Raw genomic sequence first — 13,468 nt, 5'->3', positions numbered from 1 at the left:
TAATCTTACCTGTATGGTAGAATTTAACTATAGGAAATAATAGATAAACAAATACGACTCTCTGATAGAAGGGCAACTGTTCACACCTCTCCCTCCTAATGAAACCAAAGAAGGCTTTGCTCCTTAATATAAACAAACTCTCTTCTGGGAGAAAAAGAGGATCCTGGGGTCTTACCCTTTGTAATTTAAATAAATGCCTCTAAGGGGAAGATAAGACAATCATCTTCTAGGTTTACAACACAGTTTTATCACTCTTTCAAAGTAAGCACAGAGGGAAATATGTCCCTACATTCCTATGGAAGTTATTTTCAAAATTTGTCCCTTAACCCAGTCACCTGGAATGTAAACTTTTGGTTACAGGGGAGATAACGGAAGGGGTATTTTTTTTTTTTTTTTTTTTTTTTAGATTTGGAGAGAGAGCGAGCACAGGCAGGCAGAGTGGTAGGCAGAGGCAGGGGAGAAGCAGGATCCCTGCCAAACAAGGAGCCTGATGTGGGACTCCATCCCCGGACTCTGGGATCATGACCTGAGCTGAAGGCAGCTGCTTAACCAACTGAGCCACACAGGCATCCCACGGAAGGGGTATTTTTGTGTGTGTCTGTGTGTTTTGAGAATGGGTGGGTTTGTTTTTTGATCTTCTGAATAGGAGCAAATGTTTCAACCATGAAGAAAGCAAATGGCTACAGGTTTAATACACATGCGCTGTGAAGAACAAATATTTCTGGGGAAAGGAAAGGAAACATGCTTTATTATAGCATATAAATTTCCCTGGCTTAGGAATACTGAGAAATGCAGGGAAAATTTGATTTCCCACAACTAATTAAAATAATGGAATGAATATACACACACACACACACACACACACACGTATGTATGTATGTATATGTAAATAATTTGTGTTAACAGTAATCCGTGATCAAAATAGCTGGAGTAGCTGTTTTGGTATTATATAACATAATTTCAGAGCAAAAAATTTGTATTAATAATATAGAGAGTCATTTCCTAACTATAAAGGGATCATTTCATCTAGAAGACATCATAATATTAAACATTGAAAGATATAACAGAATGCACAAAGCAACAACTGTTAGAACTGGAGGGAGGAAATAGATGAAACTCTGATTATAGTCAGATTTCAACACTATCTCAATAACTGACAGAAATAATAAACAGAAAATTAAGATACGGAAGATTTGAACCATGCTTTCAATGAACCTAATTTAATCGGGCTTTGTGTAGACATTCCCTGAAATAGAATACACAATTTTTTTAAGTGGGCACAGGACATTTATCAGGACAGACCATATGTTAGGCCACTAGCAAAGACTCAGTAATTTCAAAGCATTCAAATCATACAAATTAATTCTCTAAGCAAAACCAGAACTAGTAATAAAATTGATAATGGAAAGATCTCTGGAACTACTCAAATATTTGGAAACAACACATTTCTAAATAGACATGGGTCAAAAAGAAATTAAAATTAAAAGGAACTTTGTACTGAATGAAAATGAAAACAATGTAGCAAAATGTGTAAGATTATCAGCTGCAGCTGAATAGCACCACATGTCCGTATTGGCAGAAAATTCGTTAAAAGAGACAAACCAGCAAAGCTCATTCAAGAAGAGATAGGTAGCTTGAGTAACCTTAAATTTGTTAGAATTTATTTTATAGTTAAAATCTTTCCCAAAATGACAAATCAAGACACAGATAACTTAACTAGGGAATTTCCTCCCATTTTTAAGGGTGAATTGTCTGTGCTCCTAGCTAAGAACAAAAATCTCTGCTAATGCACTAGAGACCCCCTTTTTAATACATCAAGGGAAACTTGTCACTAAAATTCTGTGTTTTATGCATCATAAATGCTCCTATTTTACTAGGTCATTCTTCACAGCACACAGATCTACTATTGTTTATCTCTACTTTATTTTTTTTTTTTAAGATTTATTTATTTATTTTAGGGAGCAGGGGTAGACAGAGAAGGAGAGGGAGAATCTCAAGCAGACACCCTGCTGAAGCCAGAGCCTGATGGTGGCTCCATCCAGGACCCTGAGATCAGGATCTCAGCTGACATAGTGTCAGATGCTTAACCTTAAGCCACTTAGGTGCCCCTGTTTGTTTCTACTTTAAATAAAAATCTTCACATCTTTTTCTCTTGACGGCCCACTGCTTTCCTTCCCTTCACAGACAACCTCCTTGAAAACGTCTGTACCAGTGCTGTACAGTAGAACTTTATGTGATGATGGAAATAAAGGAATTAGATTCCATTTCATTTCTACAGACTGAACAGAAAAAAAGCCTGATCATATCAAACATCAGTCATAACATGGCATAACCTGAATATTTTTAACATGTTGGTAGCTATGTAAATCCATACAATTCTTTGGAGAAAGTGAAGAGTAACATATAGCAGATGTGCTGCTTTCCTTGGCTTCACCATTAGAGTGTAAGTAAGCCTGGCTCTCAGCTGCCGACATCTCCACGTTTTTATCTGAGAGTCTTTTCTCTGCTCACACTTACCCCCAGGCATGCATAGCGTGCTACCAAATGTGCTAGAGTATTCAGGGCTCTAGGAGCAGCCCTCAACAAGCTCCCTCACATTTACTGGATCGTTCTGAGATCCAACCACATTCTACACCAGTTATCATAACTTCTCAGCAGAATTAAGCACCAGTTGCCTACGATGGTCAGCTTGCTTAAAAATTCATCTTTTACTGGCTGCTTTCTTATTTCCATTCTTTCTGAGTCATTTCCCAGATAAACTACTTGCAATGGATTCCTTGTCTCACAGTCTGCTTTTTAGGAACACAAATTATGATAGACTTTTTCAAGTAAATATGATGATGTGCATATCCACAAAATCAGCAAATATACCCCTAGGAATTTGCCTCAGAAGAGCTACTGCTATGTGCAACAGGAGACATCTACAAAAAATGTCCATAGTACCCCTCTTTGTATTAGCAAACAACTACAGACAAAGGATAAAGAATTAGTACCTTCACACAATGTAATACTAGCTACCAGTAAAAATTAACAACTATAAATATAAACACCAGGAAGTAAAAATCTCAAAATGTTCAGAAGGAAAAAAAGCATTTTAAAGATTAAATGCATTATGATTCTTTCTATAAGGTGAAAAACATGCAGATATAAAAAGTGTATAGGAATACTGTGATGATATTAAATATTACTGTATATAGTAATACAATAAGGAAAAATAAAGAATAAAATATGCGAAATTTAGGATAATGGCTACTTTTGAGGAAGGAGGGAAGTGGATTGGAATAAGGCATAAAGTAGTCCTATATTATGTAGGATCAATGAAAAATGAGTTTTCTATGAATGTTGGCAAAATTTTGATGTCAGTTCTACATTACAGGAAAATTTTCTCATTTAATAAATGAAAGGTAAATAATTGCATCTGAGTTTGGGCCTGACATCTGGAATTACAGTTGACTCTTGAACAACATGGGTTGGAGCTGTATGGGTCCACTTATAAGCAGCTTATTTTTTTTTTAATAAATACAGTACAGTACAATACTGTAAATGTATTTTCTCTTCCTTATGATTTTCTTAATAACAGTCTCTTTTGTTAGCTTATTTTATTGTAAGAATACAGCATATGATACAGATAACATTCAAAATATGTTAATTGGCTCTGTTATCAGTAAGGCTACCAGGCAATAGTGTGCTATTAGTAGTTAATTTAAGCCTTTTAGGAGTCAAAAGTTATATGTGAATTTTCAACTGTGCAAGGGTTGATACCTCTAACCCCCAAACTGTTCAAGAGTCAACTATATTTACATTTTCACAACAGCATGATGAGTATTGACTCAAGCGTTCACACATGGAAAATATTCCCCAGAAACATACTTTAACAGAATATTATACAAAATGTAAAGTTGCTGAAAGACTACACAATTTATCAAGCACAGAAGAGACTTAATTAAATGAACCCTGGCCAAGAACGTCATGGACTAAGAAAAAGGATCACAGTGCCATGTAACTAAGAGACTGCTATGCTACTTTTTTCCCTACTGCTGTGGAAAGGAGATGGTGTTTTTCCTGCTTCTTGGTTTGCCCTTACCACACTTCATGTGTTTTGCTGATTTTCAAGTCATCTTCAACTATAAAATTAAACAAAACAAAACAAAATTCCTTTACTCCTAAACTTTTGGTTGCTATGAAACTTAAACAATAGATCCTAAATGTTTTGTAAATAGCAAAACATTCTACATACAACCAAAGCATTTTGAGGAGTATTTTGCTGATCCTTGTTGAGAGTAATGTGAAAGGATGTTTGTCTTCTCTAGGCTTAATGCTCTACCAATGGAGAAATTAATAGAAAAAGATTTCTCACACTTACAAGCAAAAAGTGTTTTTTCTTAAGTGTTTTAATCTGACATTTTAAACTCAACACCTCAAAAACAGAATATTGGGGGGTAGGGAGAGGGTGTAGGGTTATGGACATTGGGGAGGATATGTGCTATGGTGAGTGCTGTGAAGTGTGTAAAACCTGGCGATTCACAGACCTGTACCCCTGGGGCTAATAATACATTATATGTTTATTTAAAAAATTTTAAAAAACCAGAATATTGTATTTGCTGATGGGTGCTGCAATTGAAAATTTGGTCATACAGCATTCTCGCGAGATGCCTTACATCACCCATCACACCTCTTTTCTAATTTCATTTTGTCAAAATATGGTAAACTTCATATTTGAGTTACCTTTCCATCCTAAGCCCAGGGAGAGGCACATGACATGAACTAGTGAAATGGACTATTTTTCCTAATATTCCTTTTATAGAGCCAAATAATTCAAGAATTGGAGGAAGTAGTTGGGAAATTAATAGTCATCTAAATTCCTCAAGATACCTGTGTTCTTCTGCCAAATCTGCTCCAGTTGGTCTTATAGTTTTCATCCATTCTCTGAAGTTCCACACTGACAACATAAGTTTTAAAAGAATAGTTATTTTTTTAAATGAACATATTGAAAATTACTTTAGATGGTAACTTTATTAATTTTATAATTGAAATTTTTTTCTTTTCACTATATTTAGATAAAATTGACATATAATATCATTATGTAAGGTCTTCAAGTTGACAATTTGATATATGCATCAATTGTGAAATTGTACAATATGATTCTACCTTCATCACCTAACATAAGGTCATAATACCTTCATCACCTAACATAATTAAAATTAGGTATATGTGTACATTTAAAATTTACCCTCTTAGCAGCTTTCAGGTATTTGAAAGTAGTTAACTGTACTATAGTCACCAGGCCATACATTGGATCCCTATAATTTATCCATCTTATAAATGGAAATGTGCACATTTTGACCAACATCACCCCATTTCTGCCAACACCAGCCTCTGGGAACCACCATTTTACTCAGTTTCTGTTAGAAAAACAAAAACAAAAAGAAAAAGAAACCCCATATAAGTGAGATGATCCAATACTTCTCTGTTTTCTGCCTTATTTCACTTAGCAAAATGCCTTTAATTTCCATTGATAGTGATGCAAATAGCAGGACTTCTTTCTTTTTAATGGCTGAATAATATTCTTTTGTATATGTATACCACATCTTCTTTATCCATTCATCCATAGAAGACACTTAGGTTGTTTCTGTGCCTCGACTACTATGATTATTCTGCAATTAACATGAGGGCAAATATCTCTTCAAAATTCTGCTGTCATTTCCTTTGGATATATAACCAGAAGTGGACTTGATGGATCAGGTAATAGTTCTATTTTTATTTTTTGAGGAACCTCTCTATTGTTTCCCATAGTGGCTGAACAATTTGTATCCCAACTAACAGTGCACAAGTTTCACTTTTCTTCACATCCTCATCTAACTTATCTTGTGTCTTTTTGATGATAGCTCTTCTAACAAGTGTGAGGTGATAGTTCATTGTGGCTTTGATTTGCATCTCCCTGATAATTGGTGGTATTGAGTATCTTTTCATGTACCTATAGAACATTTATATATCTTCTCTGGAAAAAAAATTCTATTCAAGTAATCTTCCCATTTTTAATTGGATTGTTTTATTTTCTGCTATTGAGTTATATGAATTCCTTATATATTTTGACTACATGGTTTGGAAATATTTCTCCCATTACATAAGTTGCCATTTCATTTTGCTGTGTAGAAGATTTTTATTAAATATATCATTATTTTCCTCATCTTCATCTTTTTAGAAGAATTTATGAAGAAATATGTTAATTCTTTACAATTTTGGTACAATTCACCAATGAAAAACCATCTGGTCTTGGACTTTACTTTGTTTGAAGGTTTTTTATTCTAATTTAATCTCCTTAATCATTTTGGTCTGTGTACATTTTCAATTTCTTCATGAGTCTGTCTTGGTAAGTTGTAGCTTTCTATAAACTTACTCATTTCTTGTAGGTTTTCCAACTTATTGGCATTTATTTATTCAGAGTAGTCTCTTATGATCCTTTGTATTTCTGTTACTTGTAATATTTCTTTTATTTCTGATTTTTTGTTCCGACTCTTCACTTTTTCTTTGTTAGCTACACGTTGGTCAATTTTGTTTATCTTTAAAAAAAAAACAGCTCTAAGCTTCATCTGTCTGTTCTATTTTTTTCTTTCTGGTCTCTATTTTATTTATTTTTCTTCCAATCTTTGTTATTTCCTTTCTTCTGCTAAATTTCAGATTAGTTTGTCCTTTTCTCTAGTTCCTTGAGAATTTTTTTTCTTAATGTAGGTGTTTATTGCTGTGAAATTTCCTATTAGAATACTTTTGTAAATTCCACAGATTTTGGTATGTTGTGTTTCTACTCATTTGTTTCAAGATATGTTCCGATTTCCCTTTTGCTTTCTTTTTAGACCCCTTGGTTGGTCAGGAGTGTATTTAATTTTCACATATTTATGATTTTTTCATGTTTCCTCCTGTTATTTGATTTCTACTTAATGTCATTATGGTCAGAAAAGATACTTGGTATGATTTCAATTTTCTTAAATTTGCTAAGACGTGATTTGTGACCTAACATATGATGTATCTTGGAGAAGTTCCATGTGTGCTTGAGAAAAATATTTGTTTTGTTTCTTTGGGATGTAATATTTTATATATGCCTGTTAGGTCCCTTTTGGTCTAAAGTATAATTCATAGCAGTGCCTGGCTGGCTCAGTCAGTAGAAATGTGACCCTTGGTCTCAGGGTTGTGAGTGCAAGTCCCATATTGGGCACACTGCTTATTAAAAAAAAATAATAAAATATAATCCAAGTCCTTATTTCCTTATTGGTTTTCTGCCCAGATGATTTATCCATTGTTGAAAGTGGAGTATTGAAACACTCTACTATTATTGTATTTTCTATTTTTCCCTTCAGATCTCTGAGTATTTCTGTAGTATAGTTAGGTGCTCAAATGTTGGGTGCATATATATGTTTATGGTTGTCATGTCATCTTGGCAAATTGACCCCTTTATTGTTATAATGCCTTTTTTTTTTAATCCATTCACCCATTCTATGTCTTTGGGTAATTTAATCATTCATATGTAGAGCAACTAATTGATGGGTAAGGACTTACTAGTGCCATCTTACTGTTTTTCAGCTGTTTTGTAGTTCCCTTGTTCCTTTCTTCCTCTCTTTTCCTTTGTGAACTGATGATTTTCCATAGCAGTATGTTTTTCATTCCCTTCTCTTTGTCATCTGTGTATCTACTGCAAGTTTTTGCTTTGTGGTTACCATCAAGTGTAAAGAGTAATTTTAAGTGATTAATAACATAACAATGAACACAAATTAGAGCAATGAAAGAAAAGATTGTCTAAAAATGATGAAAACAACTTGAAACATAACTGAAGATACAGAAAAACAAGTAAACCACTTGTGTTGATTATGATTTTGAATGTTTCAGTATCCTCATTTTTGGAGTTTGTTTAAAAGGTCATAGAGAGCAATGTAAGAGCCTCAATTTTGGATTTTAAATAGATACTCTGTACATGCAATTTTCAAAGTGTTTGCTACATATATTTCCCCCCTGGAGAAATTTATCTAAAAAAATTCTTTTCATCTGGAATACTTAAGAAACATTAAAGTTCACACTGACATAACTAATAAGCCACTCACTACTAATACAAATCTATTGCTTGGACAGTCAGGATATCAGATAGTATGAAATTGTTTTATGCAGAATTTCTCTTACTAAAGATGAAAGTATATGCAGCATTTCTAAAATTATTTATGAAAAATGAATTTATGCATCACTTTGTGTCTGCCAACATTTCTTTCTAGCTTTAACAACCAAAGTGCAGTCAAAATGACCCCAAAACACCCAGAAAATGTTCATTAAAATTGATTTTTCCATCCAGTTACATTGCTAGTGAAAATGTATGAAATACATATATTTTTATTTAGAGGGCCAGTTTTCTTTTCTTATAATGGAGTGTCCTTAATAATGTATTTTTTAACAAGACAATGTCTCTAAAATTGGACAAGGCAAGAAGTCCTGATTTTTCACAGAAATTGAGCAAAAATCTTTTGCTCAGATAAAGAGAAATGTAGGGAGTTTCTGCTTGTGAGTTCTAATCTTTCAAAAGATGTGGAGTATCTTTCTATATTGAATAATTGCCTGCTTCTCTTTGCTTTAAAGAGAGCCAAAAGTAAAGGTAGTTAGATGGTAAACAATGGTAGTAGAAGGAAAGAGGGAGACTGAATGACACTCCATTTGCATCACATGGAAGCTGAAATATCATGGAGAAGGAAGGGCAAGAAAGGAAATAGCAATGGAAATTAACTCAACCTATGTGAATTAATAGGAATAATAATTTCATATTTTATTTTATTTTATTTTATTTTTTAGTTTTTACTTATTTATTTGAGAATGAGAGAGAGTGAGAGAGAGAGAGAACACGAGCAGGGTGAGGGGCAGAAGGAGAAGCAGATTCCCTGTTGAGTAGGGAACCCAATGTGGGCATTAATCCTGGGGCTCCAGGATCATGGATCATGACTTGAGCTGAAGGCAGACACTGAACCGACTGAGCCACCCAGGCACCCCAGTAATTTCATATTCTTAAAACTATGTGAACTCAGAAAGAGGCAGGTTTTATAATTCTCATTTTATTTGTGACACCCTCAGTCAGAAACATAAGGATATCATAAAATCACTAACTGCAAACTCAACTCAGCAATTTATTTATATATTCAGTGTGTGAATTCTTAGAAGTTATCCTACTTGGAGAGACTGAGGTTCCTTCTGATTTCCAGTGCTATTTATCCACCCTGAACCAAACACAAACATTTCATAGTAACTGTACTATATAGTGTTTTGTTATATATTAAGAAATATGCACAAAAACTTGGTCCTGTTACTGGACTGAACTATTTCTGCGTTTCATATAAATTGGTTCTCATGGAGGAGATATGGAGAAGCTGCCTGACTAAAATGTACTATAAGTGAAGGCTGCATTCCAGTAAGAAGGGAAGCTGAGAAAGCACTAAGAATAGGAAGTCTTCATTTAGCAACAGAATTTGATGTACATAATAATAGTTTTCAAGAAAACAAATTGCTAAAGCAGCTGTCCCCAGCATTATAAAAGAGTAACTTCCAACTGATCTATCAGTTACAGAAGACAACATTATGCCAGGATTGTTGTTTTTGTTTTTGTTTTGTTTTGTTTCCAATTTTAATTTTATTATTTTACTTACACCCACTATTGTATTTGCCCCAGGACAGTCTGTTGCAAAACTGAAAATAGTGAGATGATGCTATAGTTCACCAGCATCTTCAGCTTCATTCTATAGAATGCTTCTTTAGAGTTTTATCCCCTGGCCATTTGTTTTGGCAAAAGACTTCAAGATTGTGTATCAGCTGCAGATCACAATAGGAAAAGCCAACATGGTGGTTTATAGAATTAACAAGAATAGCTATCTTCCTTGACAGATTGCTCTGTTTAATTATAGCTGTTGAGGATTGAATCAGCTGCTTGAACAGGGAAAATCAGAGGGTCATTAGGATGGCCTATTAATTTTCTGTCATGAGTAGCAGCTTACCTATGATCTGCACATGCAGTATAGCAGAACACTTGCCAAGTCACTGGCCTGGAAACCCCTATGGCAATTTTTAAAATCCCTGTGGTAACACAAGGGATAAGAAAACTGGTGATTTGGGATGCAAACGGATGGTAAAATTTATCAGATAGATAATTTTCTGTTTCAAAATTGATTTGAAATATTTTTTAGAAAAAGAAAATCAATTCAATATGTCACCTTCTTCTGGCAAAAACCATTACTTATTCCTGCATGTAACAAATAAAGAACACATTATATTCATTCCTTGGCTCTTTTTTTTTTTTTTCATTGGAAGAAGAGACTTCTTTTATAATATTAAAATAAGTGTTCTCTGAAAACAAACAAAAATCCCTCTACTCTCTGCCATTCAGGTGGGATCAGAAAAATAAAAAACAAAAACTTGAAGTATTTATTGCATGTGAGGAAAATCACTGGAACTGGAGCTGATATGATATTTATTTGGTGGCAATGTAGACTCTTAAGGAATGGCCTATGAAGACAAAGCAACAACCAATTCATACAATCTTTAAAAGCATCCTCCAATTCATCCGTAAGTACCGTAGTAATCTATAAGAATATACCTCAGGGCCACTCAGCACCCTCAGAATGCTATAAATATTTCCAAGTCCTATATACCAATATGAGAAAGGAACTGGAACTGAACCTGACAATTTATGACTAACACACGTTGTCCTGGAAGTTCTGAGATCTTGAAACTCCCAGGACACACAATTCTTAGTAGCAGCAGAGATCAGTTTTATGCAGATTGCTTTCAGGACATACATCTCTCTTCACAGATGTCAAGATTGGATAATTAGCTTTACTAGAATCTGGAATTGAGACGGGAGGTGTATATCAACTTAAGAGGACTTTCTAATCTATGTGTCTGACTATAGAAAAGAGAATGCAATCCCTATAATTAATCCCTGTGTGTCTCAGGAATACAAGAGCATTTAAATACCAACCTAGTAGAGTAAAAGAAGAAATCAAAAACAATGGCACCACTGTAGTGGTCTCATTATAGCCAGTGCATGAACAAAAGGCAGAGCTAAAAAGTGATCTAGGTTCCCAGAATTTAATCTGTGAATTAAGCACTACAACATTCTCTAATAAAATAATACCAAATATAGTTAAGGCTTTTTAAAGTATAATACATATTTTTATTATAACTGAACTGACCATGCATAAAACAATCTCAAGGAAACCTTCCACACCTTTCTTTTAAAAATGGATTTAACTTATTATTTATATCCCAAATATAAATGATGAATTCCTCCTTATTCAAAATATCTCTATAGTGAATTTTAATTATATTGCTTCCTTTTTTCTTTTTATAGAGTCACACTGAAAATTATTTATCTTCAAAAGTGGGTTAACCCTCTATGAACTGAAAGTAACAAAAAACCAAACACATCAATTTTAAACACATCTGCTTGAAGAAGTATAGATGTTGAACATAGATATTTATACATGTGCTTATTTACTTATGCAACTCCATGCTGGGAAGCTACAGGCATACCTCATTTTATTGTGCTTTGCAGATACTGAATTTTTTACGAGTTGAAGTTTTATAGCAACCCTGATCTGAATAAGTCTATCAGTGCCATTTTTCCAAGCATCATTTGCTCACTTTGTGTCTCTGAGTCACATTTTGGTAATGCTTGCAACATTTCAACTTCTTTCCATTGTTATTATATTTACTATGGTGATCTGTAATTAGTGATCTTTGATGTTACTATTGTAATTGCATCACAAACCTCACCTATATAAGACAGAACATTTAGTTGATAAATGCTTTGTGTTTTGAGTGTTCCACTGACCAGCTGTTCCCCATTTCTCTCCCTCTCCTCACGCCTTCCTATTCCATGAGACATATTGACCTAATGTTGAAATTAGGCCAATTAATAACCCCACTACGGACTCTAAGTAAAAAGAGAGGTCACACATCTCTCACATTAAATCAAAAACCAGAGATGATTAAGCTTAGTGAGGAAGGAATTTCAAAAGCTAAGATAGGCTGAAGCTGAGACTCTTGTGCCAAACAGTTAGTCAAGATGTAAATGCAAAAGAAAAGTTCTTTAAGAAAATTAAAAGAGCTACTTGGGTTAACACATGAATGATAAGAAAGCAAAACAGCCTAATTGTTGATATGGGGAAAGTTTTAGCGGTCTGGACATAAGATTAAACCAGCCACAACATTCCCTTAAGCAAAAATCTAATCTAGAACATTGCCTTTTTCTTCAATCCTGTGAAGGCTGAGACAGCTGAGGAAGCTGCAAAAGAAGTCTGAAACTACCAGACATTTGGGCATGAGGTTTAAGGAAAGAAAATTTCTCCATATCATAAAAGTAAAGGTGAAGCAGCAAGTGCTGATGGATAAGCTGCAGCAAATTTTCCAGAAGACCTAGCTAAGATAATCAATGAAGGTGGCTACACTCAACAATAGGTATTTAAGGTAAATGAAATAGCCTTCTTTTGAGGAAGATGTCATCTAAAACTTTCATAGCTAGAGAGGAAAAGTCAGTGCCTGGTTTCAAAGCCCCAAAGGTCAGGCTGACTCTCTTGTTTAGGGGGTAATGCAGATGGTGACTTAAAGTTAAAGCCAATGTTCATTTACCCTTCTGAAAATCTTAGGGCTCTTAGAATTATGCTTAATTAGATGTGTTGGATGACAGAAATCAGATATGATTAGAAAAAAAGATCTTTCAAAACATTAATGCTCATTGACAATGTCACGCAAAAGCTCTGATGCCAATATACACTGAGATTAGTTTTGATTTTTTTGACTAACATAACATTCATTCTGCAGCCTACGGATCAAGAAGTAATTTCAACTTTCAAGTCATATTATTTAAGAAATACATTTGTAAGGTGTAGCTGCCATTGATAGTGATTATTCTGATGATCTGGGCAGAGGGATCAGAAACTTTCTGGAAAGACTTCATCATTCTACATGCCATTAAGAACATTTGTGATTATGGGAAGAGGTCAAATATCAATATTAAAAAAAATTTGGAAAAAGTTGACAGTTCACAGTTGACTTTCAGGGGTTCAAGACTTCAGTAGAGGAAGTCACTGCAGATGTGGTAGAAATAGCAAGAGAAATAGAATTAGAAGAGGGGCCTGAAGACATAACTGAATTGTGGCAGTCTCTTGATAAAAATTGAGCTGATGAGGAGTTGCTTCTTATAACCGAGCAAAGAAAGGGGTTTCTTGAGATGGAATCTACTCCTAGTGAAGGTCCTATGAAGATTATTGAGATGACAACAAGTGATTTAGAATATAACATAAAGCTAGTGATAAAACAGTGTCAGGGTTTCAAAGGATTGACTCCAGTTTTGAAAAAAGTTTTACTGTGGGTAAAATGCTATCAAACAGCTTTGCGCGCTACAGAAAAATCACTCGTGAAAAGAAGAGTCAATGGATGCAGGAAACTT

The sequence above is a fragment of the Mustela erminea genome, chromosome 5 (assembly GCF_009829155.1).
Source record: "Mustela erminea isolate mMusErm1 chromosome 5, mMusErm1.Pri, whole genome shotgun sequence".
Taxonomy (NCBI): domain Eukaryota; kingdom Metazoa; phylum Chordata; class Mammalia; order Carnivora; family Mustelidae; genus Mustela; species Mustela erminea.
Note: the sequence above shows the minus strand (reverse complement) of the source record.